The sequence below is a fragment of the Ranitomeya imitator genome, chromosome 3 (assembly GCF_032444005.1).
Source record: "Ranitomeya imitator isolate aRanImi1 chromosome 3, aRanImi1.pri, whole genome shotgun sequence".
Classification (NCBI taxonomy): domain Eukaryota; kingdom Metazoa; phylum Chordata; class Amphibia; order Anura; family Dendrobatidae; genus Ranitomeya; species Ranitomeya imitator.
In genome coordinates this window covers 611,755,074-611,778,212 of record NC_091284.1, presented here as the reverse complement: position 1 = coordinate 611,778,212, position 23,139 = coordinate 611,755,074, and the positions used below count along the sequence as shown (strand labels likewise).

Genomic DNA, 23,139 nt, shown 5'->3' with positions numbered 1-23,139 from the left:
CAGTGTGCTGCCTTATTTACTTAACTATATACGAGTTGGTGACTCTAGGTTCAGCACCTGTTCACACTTAGTCTCTGTTTGGATGTGCCGGTCAGGTTTTTGAAATGGAAACCAATTTCACCTGGAGCACAAGTTTTGTAAGCAAGAAAAAATGTACCTGTGAGTCTGGACAACCTCCTAGATTGTTGCCCAGACTCGGTCCTTTCTCAGATGGTTTCACAGAAGGGCAGGATGGACAGTTCCTTTTCTAATGTCCAGAGGCTCCACAGTAAAAACACAGTTGATTGTTTCAGAGACTGAGACTGACCCAATCTCCATGGGCTCAGATACAGGTGCAGAGTCACATAACTTAGAGAACAAGGACATCTCCTGTTGCATCATTCCTCTAGCACGGAGTCTCCAGTCCATTCAAACTGCCTGTGTCATGGCATCCTCCAGGGTATCAGGAGGTGGATGAAGTTCCAAAGCATCCTTCAGATGGTCGGACAGACCCAAGCGAAACAACCCCCTCAGGGCTGCATCGTTCCAAGAAACTTCAGCTGCCCAGCGCCTAAACTCTGAGCAGAACCATTCAGCGGAGTGCTTCCCCTGTGTCACACCTGTGTCACACTCATTACCATATCTTCTGCCAGACGCACTCTATCAGGCTCATCATAAATGTGCCCCAGAGACTCAAAAAACAGGTTCACAGACATGCGTTCAGGAGCAAAGGAAGAGAGAAGGCCCATGCCTGCGGGGACCCCATTATTAAAGACATAACTACCCCCACCCTCTGCCTTTCATTTCCAGAGGCCCGGGGACGTAACTCAAAAAATAATTTACATCCCTCCTTAAAGACCCTGAACAATTTTTTATCCCCAGAAAAAGTGTCGGGTAATTTTACCGGCGGTTTGGTGTCCGCTAAGGATAACATCAGAGGGACCCCCCTCCCGGGACCGAAATGGAGCAGACACCTGTAAAGCACCTGCTACATCTCTCTGCACCTGTTGGTGCGAGTGGACCAGGGCTTGATGTTCCACAGACAGCTTCTGCAAAAGCTGAGAAAGCTCATTAACCTGTGCCGTGAGATCCTGTACGAGGTCCATGGCATACAAACACCACCCCCACACTAGGGAGAAAACTATCAGGTCAGCTATAATGTCACGATACCCGGGTATTAATGCTGCAGGGGAAACTGCACCCAGCAGCAACAGAGCTGGACCAGAAACCGGGTAACTAACATGAACACCAACGGGACCTTTCACATGAGACAGAGTGACCAGGTAAAGCAAAAGGACCTACAATCATGTGACAGAATGGGAGGCAGTCAGGGGCGGAGCCAGACGCTGGGGAAACAGAGAAGGGACAAGCATAAAAGAATAGTGAAACAAGCCAAGGTCGTAGCCAGGAGATTACAAGATACCAACAAGGAGAGTCAGAGAATAGTCAGAAGCCAAGCCAGGGGTCAGTAATCCAGGAAAGTGAATAAAGAAGGTTACAGCAAGACACTAAGCAAGCCAGCACACACTTCAGAGGTCAAGCATACAGACTGCAGAAAACCTATAACTGACAAGGATACCAGGTTTGGAGCGAGTATAAATAGCCTTCCCATCTATAAAGAGAGTCTAAGAAAATTAACCCTGAGAGTACAAAATATAACCTTGTCCTAACCATAACACAAATGCTGCTGAAGCACGTCAAGGGCAGTGGAATCTGTAGCTGACTTTCTAAAATTGGTACACAGGTGGCGTACTTTGACAAGCAGATCCGGCAGCTCTGGGTAGGCTTGAGAAACCACTGAACCACAAGGTTAACCACATGGGCTAGGCATGGTACGTGTCTGAGCTCGCTTTGCCTCAGAGCCGCCAACAGGTTCCTGCCATTGTCACACATGACCATGCCTGGCTGTAGGTTCAGCGGTGTCAGCCACAGATCTGCCTGCTCTTTCAGAGCGGTACACAACTCTTCAACATTGTGTGGTTTGTCACCTAAGCATATTAGCTTCAGCACAGCCTGTTGCCGCTTGGCTGAAGCAGTGCTTCAGTGCTTCCAGCTTGTGACTGATACGGTCATTTTGGAGATGGAGGCTGAAGAGGAGGATGGGAAGAATGAGGTGCAGGAGCTATAGACTGTGGGGAGCAACCCTGATTGACGTAGGGCCCGCAATCTTCAGCGTCAGGAGGATTCCACTATGTTAACCCAGTGTGCCGTCAGCGACATGTAGCATCCCTGTCCAGAAGCACTTGTTCACGTGTCCGTGGTTAGATGGACTTTCCCAGTGACTGCATTGTTGAGGGCACAGCTAATTTTGTGGGACACGTGCTTGTGTAATGCAGGGACGGCACACCAGGAGAAATAGTGGCTGGTGGGGACCCAGTACTGAGGTCACCTGCCGCCATCAGGTTGCGGAAAGCTTCCGTCTCCATGAGCCTATAAGGCAACATTTCGAGCGCAAGCAGCTGCAAAATGTGTGAATTTAGTAGTTTGGCCTGTGGAGTGTTGGCTGCATATTTGCACTTGCGTTCCAAGGACTGGGGTATGGACATCTGAAGGCTGCGCTGGGACAAGGACGTGGACATTTTTGTTGATGGTGCTATTTGACTGTGTGCAATGACAGGTACAGGGCAGGAGGCATCTTTGTATGCACTATGGACAGGGGATTGGCTTGCATGCACAGCAGCGGAAGAAGAAGTGGTGTCACCCGCAGACACTGTTCCTGGACACTAGGGTTCGGCCCACAAAGTCAGATGCTTTGCTGCTAAGTGCCTGATCATGCTAGTGGTGGTCAGGCTAGTAGTTTTGCTACCCCTGCTGATGCTGGCCTGGCAGGTGGTGCAAATGGCCTATTTGGGGTTATTGGCAGAGTCTTTGACCCTTTCATAACCCTAACTTTTTTCGGTTTTGCATTTTTGTTTTTCGCTACCCTCCTTCCCAAAGCCATAATTTTTTTTTATTTTTCCATCAATATGGCCATGTGAGGGATTATTTTTTGTGAGACAAGTTGTATTTTTGAACGACAGTATTGGTTTATGCATGTCACTTACTAGAAAACTGGAAAAAAATTCCAAGTGCGGTGAAATTGCAAAAAAATGCAATCCCACACTTGTTTTTTGTTTGGCTTTTTTGCTAGGTTCACTAAATGCTAAATGCTAAAACTTACCAGCTATTATGATTCTCCAGGTCATTACGAGTTCATAGACCCCAAATATGTGTAGGTTATTTTTTATCTAAGTGGTAAAAAAAATCCCAAACTTTTCTAAAAAAAAAATTGCACAATTTTCTGATACCCATAGCATTTCCATTTTCCATGATCTCGGGCTGGGTGAGGGCTTATTTTTTAAGTGCCGAGCTGACGTTTTTATTGATACAATTTTGGTGCAGATACGTTCTTTTGATTGCCTATTATTGCATTTTAATGCAATGTTGTGGCGACCAAAACAACATAATTCTGGCATTTCCAATTTTTTTCTCGCTATGCCGCTTAGCGATCAGGTTAATCCTTTTTTATTCATAGATCGGGCGATTCTGAATACGGTGATACCAAATATGTGTTTATTTGATTTTTTTTATTGTTTTATTTTGAATGGGGTGAAAGGGGGGTAATTTAAACTTTTTAATTTGTTTACTTTTTTCATTTTTTTTAAAACATTTTTTTTCTTTTGCCATGCTTCAATAGCCTCCATGGGAGGCTAGAAGCTGCCATAGCCTGTTCGGTTCTGCTACATAGGAGAGATGCTTAGATCACTCCTATGTAGTAGAATTGCTGCATTGCTATGAGCGCCCACCACAGGGTGGTGCTCACAGTAATCCAGCATCAACAACCATAGAGGTCTTCAATAGACCTCTGGTTGTCATGCTGACACATCGCTGACCCCCTATCACGTGACAGGGGTCAGCGATGCGCTCATTTCCGGCCCGCTGGCCGGAAGCACTAGTTAAATGCTGCTGTCAGCGTTTGACAGCAGCATTTAACTTGATATTAGTGGCGGGTGGATCGCAATTCCACCTGCTGCTATTGCGGGCACATGTCAGCTGTTCAAAACAGCTAACATGTACCAACTTTGATGCAGGCTCAAAGCAGGGGTTCTGACCTCACACGTACTATCCCATACGAGGTCAGAAAGGGGTTAAAAAACAACCAGACTGGGGAAGACCTAACAGTTGGATTGGCAACTTCCGTCGTGCTGGTGTTACAGGGAATGGTTGCCCGCCTTCTGTCTGCGGCCGCCAAACTGCTTCTTCCTGCCTGTTGGGGTGCTACACCTCCATCCCCCTGTGTGCTGCTGTACTCGCTCTGCATGTCCTCCTGCCAGCTTGGGTAAGTTACTATATCATCCACCACCTTGTCCTCCGCTTCCACACCCTGGTCCTCCTCTGGACTTTCTGCCAATTGTGTCTCATCATCATCCACCTCTTGTGACTCTTTCCCACCATCGCCTTCGTGTGACCGTGGCTGCTCAAATATTTGGGCATCGCTACATGTGATCTCCTCTTGCCCCGCTTCAAGTGGACCAGCCGAGAGGCCCGAATCTATAAATGGAGAAGTCAACAGTTCTTCGGAGTGTCCAAGTGTAGGATCAGTTGTCTCTGGGCACTCGGCATGGTTTGAGGAAGGAGGATCAGGGTAAGGAATATGCGGTCCAGACTCACGGCTACTCAGACTCGACCGTGTGGAAGACAGGGTCGTGGTAGCGACAAAGTGACTGGAATTTTTTTCCTCTATCCAACCAACAACCTTTTGACACTGCTCTGGGTTTAATAGTGGTGTTCTATGGTCCCCTAGAAATTGGGACAGGATGGTCGGCCTCTGCATGCACCATCACCATCACGTGTGGCGGACAAACCCCTTGACACATGCCTTGCCAATTTTAAATGAAGTACAATATTTTCAACATTCTATAAATGGCTGATTTTGGAGCAAACTTATATGTGATCCTTGTGAGGGAAAACCCCAGTTTAAAATATCTGGCCTGTAGGTAACTATTTTTTTTCAGAAAATTGGTGTCGATAACTTGCCTAAGGCACAGCTACAAAATTTAGATTGATGCCTGAATTGGCACAATTTTGCCTGCTCTGATATGCAATCCGTGTGGCGGACAAACCACAGTGTAAAATGTCTGGCCTGTTGATAACTTTTTTTAAAAAGCATATTGGTATCCATAACTTGCCTAAGACACGGCAACAAAATTTACATTGATGCCTGAAATGGCACAATTTTGACCGCATTGATATGCGATCCATGTGGTGGACAAACCCCAGCATAAAATATCTGGCCTGTAGGTAACTATTTTTTTCAGCAAACTGGTGTCAATAACTTGCCTAAGACACTGCAACAAAATTTACATTGAGACCTGAAATGGCACAATTTTGACCGCATTGATATGCGATCTGTGTGGCGGACAAACCCCAGTGTAAAATATCTGGCCTGTAAGTAACTATTTTTTTTCAGCAAACTGGTGTCAAAAACTTGCCTAAGACACTGCAACAAAATTTACATTGAAGCCTGAAATGGCACAATTTTTACCGCACTGATATGTGATCCGTGTGGTGGACAAACCCCAGTTTCAAATATCTGGCCTGTTGGTAACTTTTTTTTCAGCAAACTGGTGTCAATAACTTGCCTAAGACACTGCAACAAAATTTACATTGATGCCTGAAATGGCACAATTTTGATGGCACAGATATGCGATCCGTAATGCGGATATACCCCAGTTTCAAATAGCTGTATTTTTACCGCTGTAATATGGAAAGGATCTGGCTGTATTCTACCGTGCCAACAAGCAAATGGAGCAGAAAAATGGTGTTCTCTGGATTGCTTTTAAAGCAAATAATCAGGATTAAGATAAAAAAAATATTCCTGGCCCCTGACCAACATAGCTGCGGCATTGCAGTGTGTGGCAGACAATCCCTGCATGTTCCAATTCCTGCATGTTCATTGGCTCTCTAAAGAGTGCCATACATGCAGGGCAGGGACCCGAGCTCCCGCTGAGCAAACCCAGAAATACTTGGCGAGCTCCGAGCATTGCGAGCACTGCGATGCTCGGGCGAGCACCGAGTAGTAGCAAGCATGCTCGCTCATCACTAGTTGTTCACCTTGCTATACCCACACTTCAAGGAGACCTTTGCATCTCTTCTTCCTGAGGTGGATAGGTCTTCTAAAATAGTGCTATACCAGAAATCCATTGTGGAAACTATGTTGAAAAAATTTCAATCAGACAATGCTTCCTTGCCCAACCAAGGATGAAAGGTGAGGGAGACACATGCTAGATACAGCAGACACAGGGGTACACTGTCAAAGGCCGGGGCCAATTTCAACCTCCTAGCATCTTTGTTCTCTCATGACTTGGTATTTTTTGACAAGGAGGGAACATTTTTAATATATTGTCAAGCAATACCTGACAAGAGCTTCCCATCTATGTCTTGGAGGTGTTTGGCTGCTCTGCCGCCAGTGTCTTGTCTGAATGTATTTTTAGTGCCACAGTGGGGTCATAGAAGACAGACGCTTTCGCCTATCAACAGAAAGTGCTGACAGGCTCACTCTGATAACAATGAACAAAACCTGGCTTAGACCCAACTTTTACACACCACCAGAACATAAAGTGTTTTTCATGTTCTTTATTTGAATAAGGCCCTGCAGTTGTTGCCTTCTAGGGTTTATGTTAACTCAACTTATAAGTTTTCCCTGTCTTTGCACTTTGTGCAAAGCCTTTATGAGTGTAGGAGTACCACAACTACACTTTGTTCACAATATTTGAATGAGGCAATACAGTTGATAACTTCAAGAGTGTATAGATGAGTCTGCTTGCAATTTTTGGCAGAATGTGCACTTAATGCATAGCCTTTATGAGTCTAGGAGTACCAATACATGGCAATTTAAATGCCATGTGTATGAATGTGTATGAGGCCCTCCTTTATGTCTAACACAGGGTGTTTCTGAGTTCCTAATTCTTGGCAGTATTTCCTTCATTCACAAATTACAAGGACATTTCCTATTTTATAATAAAAAATTCAATTTTGGTATACTTAAATTATATATTTTTAAATCATTTTAAATTTTGCTTTGCATACAAGTCATTATACAGGAAAAAATGGTTTTAACATTTTTATTTCTTGCAAAATGCAATATATTGTAGATTTATTTTTTATTGTCACTCCTTAAAGTGGAGTGTGACACCATTGTTCGCAGCAGTGATCTAGGAGTCAGAGATTCTTCCAGGGATATTCCTCATGCTGTTCTCCTACCATTCAGCACGTTTCCCAACCATTTTAACATTTTCACTGCCCCCCAGACCTCTTTGTAGGGTATGCTGGTAGAATGCTCAGATTTCCCATTGACTCCCATTATACTTGTCACTCTAAACGAGTATTTGAGTATTAGAAATAGCTTGGTTCAAGCAACGAGCTCTCAAGCATTTTAGTGGTCACTCATCTCTACTAAAGATGTATCTATTTTTACTAGTATATGAAATGAGAGCTGAACAGCCTAGGTGTCCAGAACATAAAGTGCAGTTTTATAACCCAAAGGGAAAACTCATTGATACAGAAGGCTGCGTTAACAAATGGATGCAGCTTTTCTGAATGTTGACTATTCACTTGTGATTTGTGGAACAAAGTGTTCGGCTCTATAGGAACAAGCTCCCATTTGTTCTTCCTACATAAAACCTGAAGTTTGAGCAACAAATGTTAAAATTTTACATACTATCAAATTATTTATCTGGTTGCTGTATTTAAAATATTTGCCTAGACAAATATGGCTCTTTTTATCGGCTGCCTCACAATTAATTATATTAAAGTTATATGACATCATTTATTTTAGATTGTTTTGGATTACCCAGCCTAGAAAGCATAGAGCCTAGATTCTTAACTGGTTGTCTCATGGGCTACAAAGGCTTATAAAGAACATTGTTATCATCTATCGATCCATTCCTGTCCTCATTTTACATCTTGGCTGGCAACAACACACATACAATAAGTTAGGCATTAAAGTGACTTATTTCAGAGCTCATCTTTTCTAAGAGTTCCTGCCAAAAGTTGAAAAATAAAATGTACAGCTTTCCCAATTTTTGTATTGTATTTTGTGCTTATCTTCTATGTTCAAGCTTAATTTTGTGTTTCTGTGAACCACATGGCAAGCTACTAATTATTTTGCTCTAATTACTAATGATGACAGTTAGCAAAAGAAAAAAGGAGGGAGAGCGGCATTTCCAATGGCTCAATAATACAAGGATTTATTTAACAAGACGAAAAAAAGACATACAGGGTTAAAAAATGACGCGTTTCTGGCATCCAGGATTCCCTTAATTGCCCTTAATTATAATCACTTACTAATGCATCAGTTTTTAACCCTGTATGTCTTTTTTATGGCTTGTTAAATAAATCCTGTTTTTTGGAAGTGCCGCTCTCTCTCCTTTTTTCCTCCTGTTTTTACGTTGCCACACCAGCTATTGGCATGGCACCCATCAGTTTTGTCTCCCATGGACTCCATTTACTTACAAGCGTGGTAAATGCCTACCACCCATTTTCTCTACGATGACATTTACTGTTTTGTGTTTAATATGAAGGTTACAATTATACTGCTGTTTTCCTAACTTAACATAGCTGTAAGACTTTGTTCACTCCAACGTCATGTCTTCTGTTTATAAAAGAGTCATGACAGCTAAGGCTGGTTTCACACTAGCGTTTTTGAACGCATGCGTTTTTTTTAAAAAACGCATGGTACAAAAACGCATGTAAACGCGTGTAAACGCTGCGTTTTTTTGACGCACGCGTTAAACGCGTGCGTCAAAAAAACGCAACGTTTACACGCGTTTACATGCGTTTTTGCATGCGTTTGCGTTTTTTGTGCATTTTTGGGAAAAAAAAAAAAAAAAAAAGTTACAATAACCAACCAATGAGAATAGAGTGGGCTAGAGAGGGCGTACATGATTGGGACTCAATATATAGACCCTAGGGGTACATAAAGTTTCAGAGCTTGCTACTGTTTCCGGTGTCACGATGGATCTTTCAATAGCGAACTTTAATTTCCAACTGGAGTTCAGCTTCAAGATTTTCCTTGCCTGTGTTTTTGCTTGGGAGCAAGACCGAAACCGCCAAAGATGGAGAAGGAGACAGCGTCGGCGTTTTTGGAGGCACCCCATCATTGAAGTGCGTGAGACCCGCGGAGCATATCACACCCTGTATGCGGAGCTGAATGCCAACCCGGAGAAATTCCAGGATTACACCAGAATGTCGCAAGATTCTTTCCGTGAATTACTGTCTCGTGTCGAAGGTTCCATACGGCGACAGGACACACGGCTCCGTAGAGCAATTCCACCCGAGGAACGTCTGTTGGTGACATTACGGTACGTTCCAAAAATAAACCAATGATAGTCAAATTTTGGGGTTATGACATGTATTTTGGGTTGTTTTTTTAAAATTTTTCTTATTGAAAAACAACATAAAATAAGAGCCGTTTTATAATGTTTTTTTTGGTTTCTTTTCCTTCTAGATTTCTGGCCACAGGAGAGAGTTTATCTTCCCTGCACTTCCAATACCGCCTTGGAATCTCAACCCTGTCCGGAATTGTTGTGGACACCTGTCGTGCGTTATGGAATGTACTCCGTGAGGAGTTTATACCCGTACCCACCGTGGACATGTGGCGGGAAATATCCAAAACATTTTTGAACGTGTGTGATTTTCCAAACTGTTTAGGGGCGGTGGATGGGAAGCACATCCGCATTGTTAAACCTGCAAGAACCGGATCTGAGTTTTTTAATTATAAAAAATATTTTTCGATAGTGCTCATGGCAATAGCGGATGCGGAGTGTCGCTTCATCGCCGTGGACGTTGGAGCTTTTGGCCGTGGCAATGATTCCCAGACCTTCAAGAGCTCTGATATGGGCCGCCGTGTGTATGGCAACAATTTTAATTTCCCACCTCCACAGCCTCTCCCCAACACTCAAGGGTCACCGCTGCCATTTGTTATGGTTGGGGATGAGGCCTTCCAGATGTGTGAAAATCTCCTGAAGCCATATTCTAGTAGGGACTTGGACCATACTCGCAGAATATTCAACTACAGACTGACAAGGGCAAGAAGAACCGTAGAGTGCAGCTTTGGCATTCTGGTTGCAAAATGGCGCATTCTCGCAACAGCCATCAATCTAAAAGTGGAAACAGTGGACGAGGTGGTCAAAGCCTGTGTGGTTCTACACAATTATATAATGGCTAAGGAGCGACCCCACATTGAACTTGATGAACCAATTTCACACCCATTGCCCGATTTTCATCATCACCCGATGAGGTCAACTGCAGCCGTTGGTCTTATGCGTGACCAATTTGCGGCCTATTTTGTGTCCGATATTGGACGGGTTTCATGGCAGGACAATGTTGTTTAAATGTCCTGTTGTATGTTAATGTTTACCAAATATTAAATACTGATACCAATTTTTCAAATTAATAAACTTTTTTGTGTTCACCAGGTCTCCTGTCTTTTTCCTCTCTAAAGGTTGAACAAAGATGGGCAGTAGTAGTATATCATAATTTGTAATCCAAAACAAGGAGTGGGTGATAGTTGATGAGGTAATAATTTGATTTTTTTAATCATAATTGACCTCTGTTGCACTCCCTATTTTGGTTTACAAACAATGATATAAACACGCATACTTATAATGTAACCAGATTTAAATTTCTTTATTGGTAATCTTCTTGACGTCATTGCGTCACGACTGGCACGCTCTCTATTCCCGTCAAGTCAAGTGTAAGAAATAATGAATTCATGATGAACATAAACATGATCATGAATTCAAAATTTCTTACACCTGCCAAGGTGAGGATAGATAGTTAGCGTGTGCCAACCATTGTCCCATCAGTTTGACAAACATTGTCACATAATGTGCTATATAGAATATGGTGAATATAGAAGTCAGTAATCAACTAAACAGGTCAGGTGTCTATTTTGACATCTGACCGGTTCAGTTGAGTTCTGAACTTGATTTACACCATTTTCTCTTTGTACAGTGACACTACACCAGTTAAAAATTAAAAATAAGAGTATGGAAATAACTACTATTTTTTTGGCCAACTCATATCTGTATACTAAAGAAACACATATAGATGTTGTCTGGTATTTTATACTACTGGAGATATGTGTAGGCCAAAAGAATAAAAGTGTGTAAACGCAGTTTATTGGTGTGTATTTAGAGCGGTGAAAGACACAATAAACCAAACATAATTGTTGAAAATAAACTTTTTTTTATTGGGGAAAAACACAAATTTATTTTTTTTTACCGCGCCGGGTTGAACCACGCCGGCTTGGGGTTGAGTGCCGTAACTGGGGGGTATTTAGAACTGAAGCCTGGCTCACCGTGGAGGAGGCAGAGGTTGCAGGAGAATGGGCAACAAAACTTGAAGGGTCTGGAAGTTCGGGGATGGGGCTTAAAACATGAGGGGCTTGAGACAAACTGCACGGTAGAGACACATCGGAAGGTGATGGGGGAGGAATAAACAAAGTTTTCTGTTTCTTATGGGTTTTGCCAGTTTTCTGTGTTTTCCGGGTTGGGGGAAGTATTTTGGGGCTAGGGTGTAAACTTTGGGTGGGAGACACGTCAGGACCCGGCTCCACAATTTCACAGTCAGTCTCCATTGTGGAGCGCTCGGCAATCTCTGAGTCCAATGGGGGGAAAGATAAAGTCCCGCCTGGGTCCTGGTGCCTCGTTGGGGGGGGGGAAACAAAAACCCTCCCAGGATCCTGGTGCCTCGTTGGGGGGGGGGGGGAAATTAACACCCTCCCAGGGTCCTGGGGCATCGTTGGGGTGGGGGAAACAAATCCCATACCAGCGTCCTGCTGCATTGCTGGTGGGGGGGAACATAAAGCCATGGATGGTTCTTGGTGCATCGGGGTGGGTCCTGCCCGGAAACATATGGCTTGGTCATGCATCATGGGGTGCCCGGTGCGATACGCCATGGATGTGTCCTGCTGCATCGGGGGGTTTCCTGCCCGGAAAGCAACGCCTCGGTCCTGCTGCATCGGGGTTGGTCCGGTCCGATATGCCAGGCCTCGGTCCTCCTGCATCGGGGTGGGTCCGGTCAGATATGCCAGGCCTCTGTCCTGCTGCATCGGGGGTGGGCCGGTCCGATATTGCATGGATGGGTCCTGCTGCATCGGGGGTGGGCCGGTCCGATATTGCATGGATTGGTCCTGCTGCATCGGGAGGTTGCCGGGCCGATAAGCCACGCCAGGGTCCTGCGTCATAGAGGTGTCAGCGGAGGAGGTCCAAGCCGGAGCAGCGGTCGTCACGGTGGTGGCGGTGGGATGTCCAACAGCACTCGTCATCGTGTTGGCGCTGTACTGGAGAACACCTGTTGAGGGAATAGAGGTGGCCGTGCAGTGGTATGCAGCAGAGGTAGGAATGGTGTTTACTTCGGACAGTGACGGCACAGTTGGATATGCCGCCACATTACGACTCTGACTCTGCTGCATAGCCTGCCCCAAAGCAACATTGCAGGCCTGCATCACACTCAGCTGGAGATCAGGGCTAAGGTGTTCCGACATGCTCTGGTGGATTTTATTAAAAAAATGATGAGCTGGCTTCTGGAGGTCGGCTTTAACTTGATCAAGGCTTTTAGCGACATCCTGGATGCGGCACTGTAACAGGTTATGGGACACATCCATTTTGTCACTTAAAGCCTTGATAGCTTCGTGTAAAACCGAGCTCAAGTGCAAAAACTCGGGCATGAGGGACCTATCCGAAGCCCTCTGTCGCTGCCGGGATGAGCCCGCAAAAATGGGTGCAGCGAAAGAGGACTGCGAAAGGGGAAGACCTGATGGGCCAGCTCCCTGGTCTCCAGTGACTGTGGAAGACCCACCTGGTGCTGCGCTGCTGGATGGCTGGGACGGGTCCGTGGCTGTCGGCTGAAGGACCGCTCCAGAACCTGTGGCGACAGTCGTGCAGTGTGTGCTGTGAAAAAATAAAACAGAAAATTAATACCAAACGATAACAAGACGGTACATCCTATGGAATTAAAAATGACAGATTATGTCAATGCAATACAACCGGAGGCATGTGACAAATACTTACGTTCTCAAGAGAAGGACCGGTCTCAGGAAGGCCAGCACACGGTGGTACTTGTACAGCCGGTGCCTTGCTCCGGAACCACTAGCTGCACTCTTCTCTGCACGCAGGTCCTTGTTGAAGCGGTCCTTCATGGAACGCCAACGTGTTCTTACTTTGTCCACTGTGAAATAACAATAAAATATAATGGTCAGAATCAGGACTTTTGGCCATGCTCTCGTGACTGTGTGTGATGACAGAAACTACGAAAAGTTTCTGTCATCACACACAGTCAAGAGAGCATGGCCAAGGTCTGTTTCTTCACACTATCGTGCAATACTTACCAAATGCATTACGGACCCGTGGCGTTGAATTCTCCCAGCCATCCCACAACGCTTGGGCCACCTCACTCCACAAACGACGGATAACACTATTGACGGAGTGCTGTTGATCCCGGCTGTCCCACAACGGGACTCGCTCCTGTACCAGAGTGATTAGCAGGTCATTATCGATGTGGTCATCGTCCCGTTGTGAAACCTAAAATTTAATTAAAAAAAATTAAGTTTGCTCAACCACATTTAAAAAAAAAAAAAAAAAAATGAGAAAGGGCAGAAATATGAAAGACAACTTAAATAAGGACAGTCTGCCTGGTATACATACCCGCTGCCGTCTTCCACCTGGACCTTGACTCCGCTGCTCCGTACCTCTCTGTCCCTCAGTTGAAGTGCTCTATAGAATAAAAAAAATATAATTGCCTCGTGTCGATGTGACAGTCAATACTTACCAAGCTGACGGAACAAAAAATTACCTCGCTCACGTGATCCACTTCTGATTGCCGTGGCTGGAATTCATCATCAGACGAAGAAACCGGAGAAGACATTCTGATGCGTGTTGAAAGAAAAACATTGAAAAAATTAGGACATGTAGATCCAAAAAATTGAAGAATAAATGCATTGGCAAGGATATACTCACATTGCTCTGTGTCTTGTCCAACAATGCGTCCGGGCAGGGTGCTGTCTTCCTTGGAGTCTGATGAGAAGTGACCAGAAACTTCCCCCAGCCTTCCTTTTATAACCCTTCAGCTATGGGGGAGCCTTATCAGTGTCTAGACAACCTTATCTTAACTATGGTGCCAAAAAAAACGCATGCTTCAAAAAAACGCATGCATCAAAAAAAACGCATGCAAACGCATGTCCAAAAAAACGCATGCGTCTCCATTGACTCCAATGCAATTTTTTTCCAAAAAAAAAACGCATGTGAACGCATGCGTTTTTTTGAAAAAAAAAAAACGCTTTGCAAAATACTACATGTTGCATTTTAGAAAGTGAACGCATGCAGTTAAAAAACGCATGCGTTCAAAAACGCGGACAAACGCGGACATCAAAAAACGCACGCGTTTTTAATGTTAAATATAGGGAAAAAAACGCATGCGTTTTTTTTTGTAAAAACGCATGCGTTCAAAAACGCTAGTGTGAAACCAGCCTAAGCTATATCTATTGTGAAAATGCCACCAGTGAACCTCGACAGACTTCACTAACTTTAATAGGGTCTGTCTGGGTTCTAATGTTTATGATGGTAAAAAGGGCACTGCTCCAATTCTTATTTTTAAAAGTATCACAAAGGCAAACTGGAACCCTGATAAAAGTTGATAATGCCTAATATATTCTTTTTTAAGGTGCTAACCTGTAAGGTGCATACGCTACACTAAATTGATGTTTGAATGTTTAGTTGAATTGGTTTCTTGGATGCATAAAGAATCTTGACTATGTCTAAAATGAGAATATAGGCAAGATGCCATATCCTTATCTTCTTAATTCTGTTTCTTTTCCATGCCTTTGATTCTTGCCAGTCTCTCCTTGTAAAAGGCAGCCAATGTGAACCCCTTCACCAAGGGACTCTTAGGCAATAAAAATAATTCTTATCCAATATTATGCAATCCCTGGGGCATACTTTTCTCTATAAAATAGAAACTGAAAAATGTGCTCACCTGAGTACAAGAAATACAAAAACATAATGTGTAACGTTTTTAATATAGTGAATTTACTTAGAGTAATGTATTTATTTAATAATTCAGTATATATGATAAGTTGAGCACATGATGAAAGCGCATAGCAGGGGATCTAATGCCCTTCGTTAAACACAAAAAAATGGAAAACCTTTTATGGAGCACAGTATACTTTTGTTTTTTAGAATAACTAATTATAGAACTACATTTTATGTAAGATAGAAAGTTAAATATCTTTTATGGATAATAAACATTTAACATAGTTTTACTGAAATGCACAATTGTCTATTATTATTCAATTGGCCGATAAATGGTAACATAAATGATGCAATACAATATTAAAGTGGCCGAATATTGAAGTGATAAAGCACAATGAATAATTAATTTCCCTGATATGCTGGCCCTGAAGTGTTCTTCTTTTCAAGGTTAATCTCATTCTTCCAACTTAGCAGAGTTGTGACCAGAATGCCACCAGTTTGAGAATATGATTTCACTATTCTACTTAGTTACTTGCCTCCAGTAGTCAATTACTATGCAAATCCTGCATTAGCCTCCAGGTTTTCTACTGTTTATGATGCAGCATTTTTTCCCCAAATCTAAGAAAGGAGAGACTGTTTGCTACTTTATAGAGAAATAGAGTTGATATAGAAAGAAGATTGTATTAATTTTATTGTGAATGATGCACTGTATGAAAACTACATTTTTAAAGGGAAGATATACATACACAAAAACTGTTGTTACTCAGTAAAATAAAACATGTAAGTCCAAAACACTGGTTTTGCTATTTTATTTTTATGTGACTTTTAACTTAAAGGGGTTGTGCCACCATAAAGAATACATTTAACCAAGCAGAAAAGGTGGAAATAAATGGTTTCATAATTTACACTTATTAAAAATAATGATGCTCCATGAAGGGTCAAACTGTTGTATGTTTCGTGATTTGCTGATGGAATAAACACTGCAATTTTTTTTAAAGAACTCATTGGTTGCTATCACACATTCTTTAACTTTTGACATAGTGATCCATGCGCATTTAAAGGCTTGATGAGTTTTGCACCACAATTCTAATTGCAGCAAGTGAGTATGCTGCCTTATTGGTTAAATTTGCTAATCCTAAATGTAGCAGTATTGTAAAAACAAATTATTCTATTCCAGCAAATGTGGCCATTGTGTTTGCAATGCCGCCCAAAAATGAATATAACACGTATTTATTTTTACTTAGTTTCTCCTCAAACATGCAGTTTTCGATAACAATGTCCAGTCACAACTACCAGAACTATGTAAGCAAGCACATTGTAAATAATCATCTTTATGTTAATAATATTACTACTGGACAATAAGGCAGTAATTGGCCTTGATGAAGAATGACTTGTACTTAACCTGTCTGCTAGGGTATCAGTTTGCTGGTCTTTTGCTTTGTAAGATTTTTTTTTGCAAACATACAAATAACAAAATACAGTAATGCATCCTATAAACTAATTATTGTACATACTATTTTCTATTTAGGGAAGCAACAAGCAATATTAGTTTCCTGGCTTTATAGTTTACAGCATATTAAGAAAAGTAGAAACTAATTTTTCTTTCCATATCTAATATATTTGATATTTTAAAAACGAAGTCACGGTTTAGATGCATAATGCATTTTTAAAGCTTTTATTAACTATCAGATTTTTGTTTTTGAATTGACTTATCCCAGAGGTTGAAACACTACTAGTTAAGACCTAATTGACATGTATTAGAAGTGTAAGAAAAGATTGTTGCGAGACAGCTACTTTATATACTGTATGTAAAAACAATGTCATAGTAAACAGAATAATAAAAAGTATGATAAAAAATAAATATAAAAAAGGAACATTCTTTCTGTATAATTTACTGTTTCTTCATGCAAACACTGAATAGTGAAGGAATTAGATCGGGGTTGCCTTCACAGAAAACATGCAAGGCTTGGTTCACGTGACATCCCATTGGATGACCACTCAAATAACAAGATTCATTGTTTTTGCTATATCTATTCTGAAAGCAAACTACTGGTCAAATAAAAAAAGTAATCTTACTAATGAAAGACTAGGTAAGTACACAACATCTTTTGATTTATCTTTGAAATACAATATATAGTATGAGTAACAAAATGCAAAATGTGTTTTGAAAAGGCTAATATGGTCCATTGTCTTCAGAACTGCCAATTAATAAAACCCTTCTGAAGAAACAAGAGTTTTAGTTGGAAAGTTACCGCTAGAAAGCATGCATGTAAGCCATAGTTCTTAATCTTGCATTGCTTTGATATGAGTGGGGAAAGAATTAGAACATGAAACTATTTAAAAGTATAATTTTAGTTGGAAAGATGGTTATTTGGGCCTGCGGGAAAGAGAAGTTTGTATGAGTAAAAAGATAATTCACCAGTGGAACAGGCTTTCAATCACTTGATGGGCGAGCAAAATGCTTGTTCATCTGGTGAAATGATTTCTAAGCTTGCTAACAAATCATCATTCTGTGCACATAGGAAGTGTGGTTATCCTGTCTAAACAGGATACTAACCATAGTTCGACTCATGCAAATGATTGTTTAATTACATGATTGTGATCATGTAATGATAAACATTATCTGAAATTTTAATGTACCATAAAATAGTATTGAATGAGAAGAAATTATTAGCTCAATACTTATTGAGACACTGTGGTTCTTATATGTTAATAATTAATAGAATTGTCTGCTATAAATGTTTTTATATTACATTTGTAAAAAACTGGAGTAACAATAAAGTGCAAATAGGGTCTTAACAGAAACACAGTGGGGAGACTACAGGCAATAGTACTCACCTGATAAGGTTGTGCATCCACAACCACTGAAAAGCTTAAGGCTGCTGAAGACCCATGGTTTGGAAACGGTAAAATGAATGTAATGGTTAATCTGCACTACTGGTCTAGTAGAATGGAAGAGGTGAACAATGTCCATGTATGCGGTAAAAGGAATGTAAGGGTTAATCAGCACTACCAGTATAGTAGAATGGAAGACAAGAACAATATCCATGAATGCGTTTTTTTAGTCAACACGTTTTGAAGAAAAAACTTCATCTAGACAAACCACAGTGTCCAACCGTAACGTCTTATCTGAGAATGCTTGGGTGCTATTCGAGCATCTTTGAATGCTCGTATATTATGTTTGAGTCCCGATGGCTGCATGATTTGCGGCTGTAAGACAGCCTCAACACATGCGGGGATTGCCTGTTTGTTAGGGACCAAATAAAAATCTGGTACCTAGAGATGAGTGAATTTGATCGGGTCAGGGCTTATTCGGCAAGCTATAGCGCTTACCGAATAAGCTGCAGAGGGAACCCGGATACCTGAGCTGTTTGGCTCCGCAGCTGCATGTATCATGGCTGTGTGACAGTCACGACACATGCATGGAAAGCCCACTGGAAAGCAATATTGCACACTGCGTTATACTCACCTGCTCCTGGCGCGGTCCCTGCACGTCTGCTCCCCAGCGCCGGCAGCTTCTTCCTGTAGTGAGCGGTCACATGGTACCACTCATTACAGTAATGAATATGCGGCTCCACCCCTATGGGAGTGGAGTCGGGTCCATATTCATTACTGTAATGAGCGGTACCATGTGACGGCTCACTACAGGAAGAAGCTGCCGGCACCGGGGAACAGACGTGCATGGACCGCACCAGGAGCAGGTGCGTATTATTACACAGCTGCCACTCCCCCTCCCCTGCCGACCCCTGGAAATGACTTGAGTATAAGCTGAGAGGGGCAATTTCAGCCTAAAAAAATGGGCTGAAATTCTTGGCTTATACTCGAGTATATACTGTATTTATTTATTAATATTACTATGGTTTCTGCTTCACAAGTAAAAATTATTTTGCTTTGGTATAAACCATCCTTATATTTTAGTAAGTTGACCCATTAGTCAAACTATAACATAATGTTCCAATTAATAAAACAACACAGAGATCATTATTTGATTAGTAAAGCACAGCACAAAGTTACACAATACTGCACTACATCTAGATCCAAGTTACAAAACCATGGTCAAAACTCTATGCTTCAATATTTATGGTGCTGCAATATTACATATTACATAAGGACTTTCCTGTTTTCTTTAGAAGTACATTGATTACCCCATATAATTTACATGGTGTTAGCGTCACTATTTTTCCTCGATCCACATTACTCCCAGTTCAGAAACCTTGGTACATCTCCTTAAAAGAATCCTAAAAGAAAATCACTTTTCTAGTATCAAGAAAATGGAATAGCAATTTCTAATTATTCCAGTAATCGCTTAATTGGAAAAATCTAATTAACACTGCATGATGCCTAAATCAATTTAGATAATTTTCATTGTAGATGAATTTCCATTAATCTTGCTAAAATAACTTTGAATTTTCCAGCCTTGTCATATATTTGTTTTAACTGTAAGAGATGTCACATTGCCAAGATATAACTGATATAGTACTGTATTGATATGCTATTTTTAATTTTATGTTTCCTAGGACAGCTTATTCCATAAAAGATCTCACCTGAAGGAATAGTTGATTAAACAAAAATAAACAATGATATAAATGAAGGATGACTAAATGTAACTATGCCTACAGGAAGTGTCTCTTGGCAGCTTGCAGAAAGTAATCAATTTAATTTTGAAGAATAAACTCAGTGTACCATACTATCTAATATTCCACTTAGCTTCACACACACACACACACACACACACACACACACACACACACACGGACACTCACACAACTGCTTACAAAATAGCTGATTTTACTCTGTCGTGCTGCCAAGCAGTCAAGAATGCCAAAGTCTGGTCCTACATTAAGATTAGTGTTTAAAGTGTACTGTGAATATGTTATAAACAGGGGAAGAACAACCTTCTTCTAACCAAGGGTCACGTTGTCACACTCAGCATTCTGTAATGCTGTAGATAAGCCCCCAATGTATCCTGAAATATGAGAAAAATATGTGTCATTATACAGTGGGGCTGTGCATGTGTGTGTCATTATACAGTGGGGCTGTGTGTATGTGTCATTATACAGTGGGGCTGTGTGTGTGTGTGTCATTATACAGTGGGGATGTGTGTGTCATTATACAGTGGGGCTGTGTGTGTCATTATACAGTGGGGATGTGTGTGTCATTCTACAGTGGGGCTGTGTGTGTGTCATTATACAGTGGGGCTGTGTGTGTGTCATTATACAGTGGGGCTGTGTGTGTGTCATTATACAGTGGGGCTGTGTGTGTCATTATACAGTGGGGCTGTGTGTGTCATTATACAGTGGGGCTGTGTGTGTGTCATTATACAGTGGGGCTGTGTGTGTGTCATTATACAGTGGGGCTGTGTGTGTGTGTCATTATACAGTGGGGCTGTGTGTGAGTGTCATTATACAGTGGGGCTGTGTGTGTGTGTCATTATACAGTGGGGATGTGTGTGTCATTATACAGTGGGGCTGTGTGTGTGTCATTATACAGTGGGGCTGTGTGTGTGTCATTATACAGTGGGGCTGTGTGTGTGTCATTATACAGTGGGGCTGTGTGTGTGTCATTATACAGTGGGGCTGTGTGTGTGTGTCATTATACAGTGGGGATGTGTGTGTCATTATACAGTGGGGCTGTGTGTGTGTGTCATTATACAGTGGGGCTGTGTGTGTCATTATACAGTGGGGCTGTGTGTGTGTTTCATTATACAGTGGGGCTGTGTGTGTGTCATTATACCGTGGGGCTGTGTGTGTGTCATTATACAGTGGGGCTGTGTGTGTGTCATTATACAGTGGGGCTGTGTGTGTGTCATTATACAGTGGGGCTGTGTGTGTGTCATTATACAGTGGGGCTGTGTGTGTGTCATTATACTATGGGGCTGTGTGTGTGTGTCATTATACAGTGGGGCTGTGTATGTGTCATTATACAGTGGGGATGTGTGTGTCATTATACAGTGGGGCTGTGTGTGTGTCATTATACAGTGGGGCTGTGTGTGTCATTATACAGTGGGGCTGTGTGTGTGTTTCATTATACAGTGGGGCTGTGTGTGTGTCATTATACCGTGGGGCTGTGCGTGTGTCATTATACAGTGGGGCTGTGTTTCATTATACAGTGGGGCTGTGTGTGTGTCATTATACCGTGGGGCTGTGTGTGTGTCATTATACAGTGGGGCTGTGTGTGTCATTATACAGTGGGGCTGTGTGTGTGTCATTATACCGTGGGGCTGTGTGTGTGTCATTATACAGTGGGGCTGTGTGTGTCATTATACAGTGGGGCTGTGTGTGTGTTTCATTATACAGTGGGGCTGTGTGTGTGTCATTATACCGTGGGGCTGTGCGTGTGTCATTATACAGTGGGGCTGTGTTTCGTTATACAGTGGGGCTGTGTGTGTGTCATTATACCGTGGGGCTGTGTGTGTGTCATTATACAGTGGGGCTGTGTGTGTCATTATACAGTGGGGCTGTGTGTGTGTCATTATACCGTGGGGCTGTGTGTGTGTCATTATACAGTGGGGCTGTGTGTGTCATTATACAGTGGGGCTGTGTGTGTGTCATTATACCGTGGGGCTGTGTGTGTGTCATTATACAGTGGGGCTGTGTGTGTCATTATACAGTGGGGCTGTGTGTGTCATTATACAGTGGGGCTGTGTGTCTCATTATACAGTGGGGCTGTGTGTGTCATTATACAGTGGGGCTGTGTGTGTCATTATACAGTGGGGCTGTGTGTGTCATTATACAGTGGGGCTGTGTGTCTCATTATACAGTGGGGCTGTGTGTGTCATTATACAGTGGGGCGCTGTGTGTCATTATACAGTGGGGCTGTGTGTGTGTGTGTCATTATACAGTGGGGCTGTGCGTGTGTCTGTCATTATACAGTGGGGCTGTGTGTGTCATTATACAGTGGGGCGCTGTGTGTCATTATACAGTGGGGCTGTGTGTCATTATACAGTGGGGCTGTGTGTGTGTCATTATACAGTGGGGCTGTGCGTGTGTCTGTCATTATACAGTGGGGCTGTGTGTGTGTGTGTGTCATTGGTGCATTCACTCTGTCATTCTTTGAACTGCAGACTTGTGCTTCTCACATTGCTGGCAGTGCTGTGGTCATTTGGCGGGTGTGTGGCTGTAAGTTTGTGATTTGCATACATGCGGTCACATGCCGACTAGACTTGCATGGCCTAATGCACCTGTATTGAACAAGGCCCAAAACAGTCTAGTCGAAATGTGGCTGGGAATATATATCGCATGCTTGCAGTCACAAGACCACCTGTTGCCGGCACCAGAGAATCTTCATAGCGCACGATATGAGGATTCACACAATGTCTGTAGACATGTAGCATAAGATCCGACAACCTGTTTAACCCTGCTGTTTTGTTCGCATTTACTATACACTTGTAGTGTTCCGGGTCACTATGACCCGAACAGAACAGCAGGGTTAAGGATGAGCCGCTACTCATGGGCCACTGCTGTGTGCTTGCCCCCCAGGCCAAAATTTGCCAGTCAGCCCCTGGGTGTGTACCTTTCCAAATCAAGTCCTATCAGTATAATTAAACGCATCTGAACTTCACTGAAGGAATAGAACCATGTCAATGAGGATCACAAGGAAATGGACAGCATGTGACTTAAATATGAGAGTCATAGCAAAGGGTCTGAATACTTATGTTCATGTGATATTTCAGTTTTTCTTTTTTATTAAACTTTCAAAAATTACAAAAAAATTTTCAGTCAAGATGGGTTGCAGAATGTACATTAGTGTGAAAAAAATGAACTGTTTTGAATTTACCAAATGGCTGCAATGAAACAAAGAGTGAAAAATTTAAAGGGGTCTGAACATTTTCCATACCCACTGTAAATTCTCTATCAGTATCATTATCTCTTTGGTGTGCTGGAGGAAACCGCTGTACACGGAGAAAACTCACATATGGGGACAACATACAATCTCCTTGCAGATGTTGTCCTTGATGGGATTTGAATCCATGAACCCACGACTGCAAGACTATAGTTGCCTATGGTAATAACTGTCTTGAATTTGCTTAATTTCTACAGTCTGTCTGACTGAATTCGTGGAGTACCAAATACTTTACAGATGGTTTTGCAACCTATTCCAGCCTGATTTGCATTGACAACTCTTCTGAGGTTATTAGAAATCTTTTTTG

The 23,139-nt window shown here is 42.3% G+C and overlaps 1 long non-coding RNA gene across 1 annotated transcript; it reads right to left on the bottom strand.

Moving 5' to 3' along the window:
- Positions 1 to 13,100: 13,100 nt before the first annotated feature.
- Positions 13,101 to 14,146, bottom strand: LOC138672234 (uncharacterized). Its single transcript, XR_011319661.1, has 3 exons — positions 13,668 to 14,146; positions 13,352 to 13,544; positions 13,101 to 13,191 (listed from the first exon to the last, which is right to left on the bottom strand). It is a non-coding gene; the product is annotated as an uncharacterized lncRNA (long non-coding RNA).
- Between the last annotated feature and the right edge of the window lie 8,993 nt (positions 14,147 to 23,139).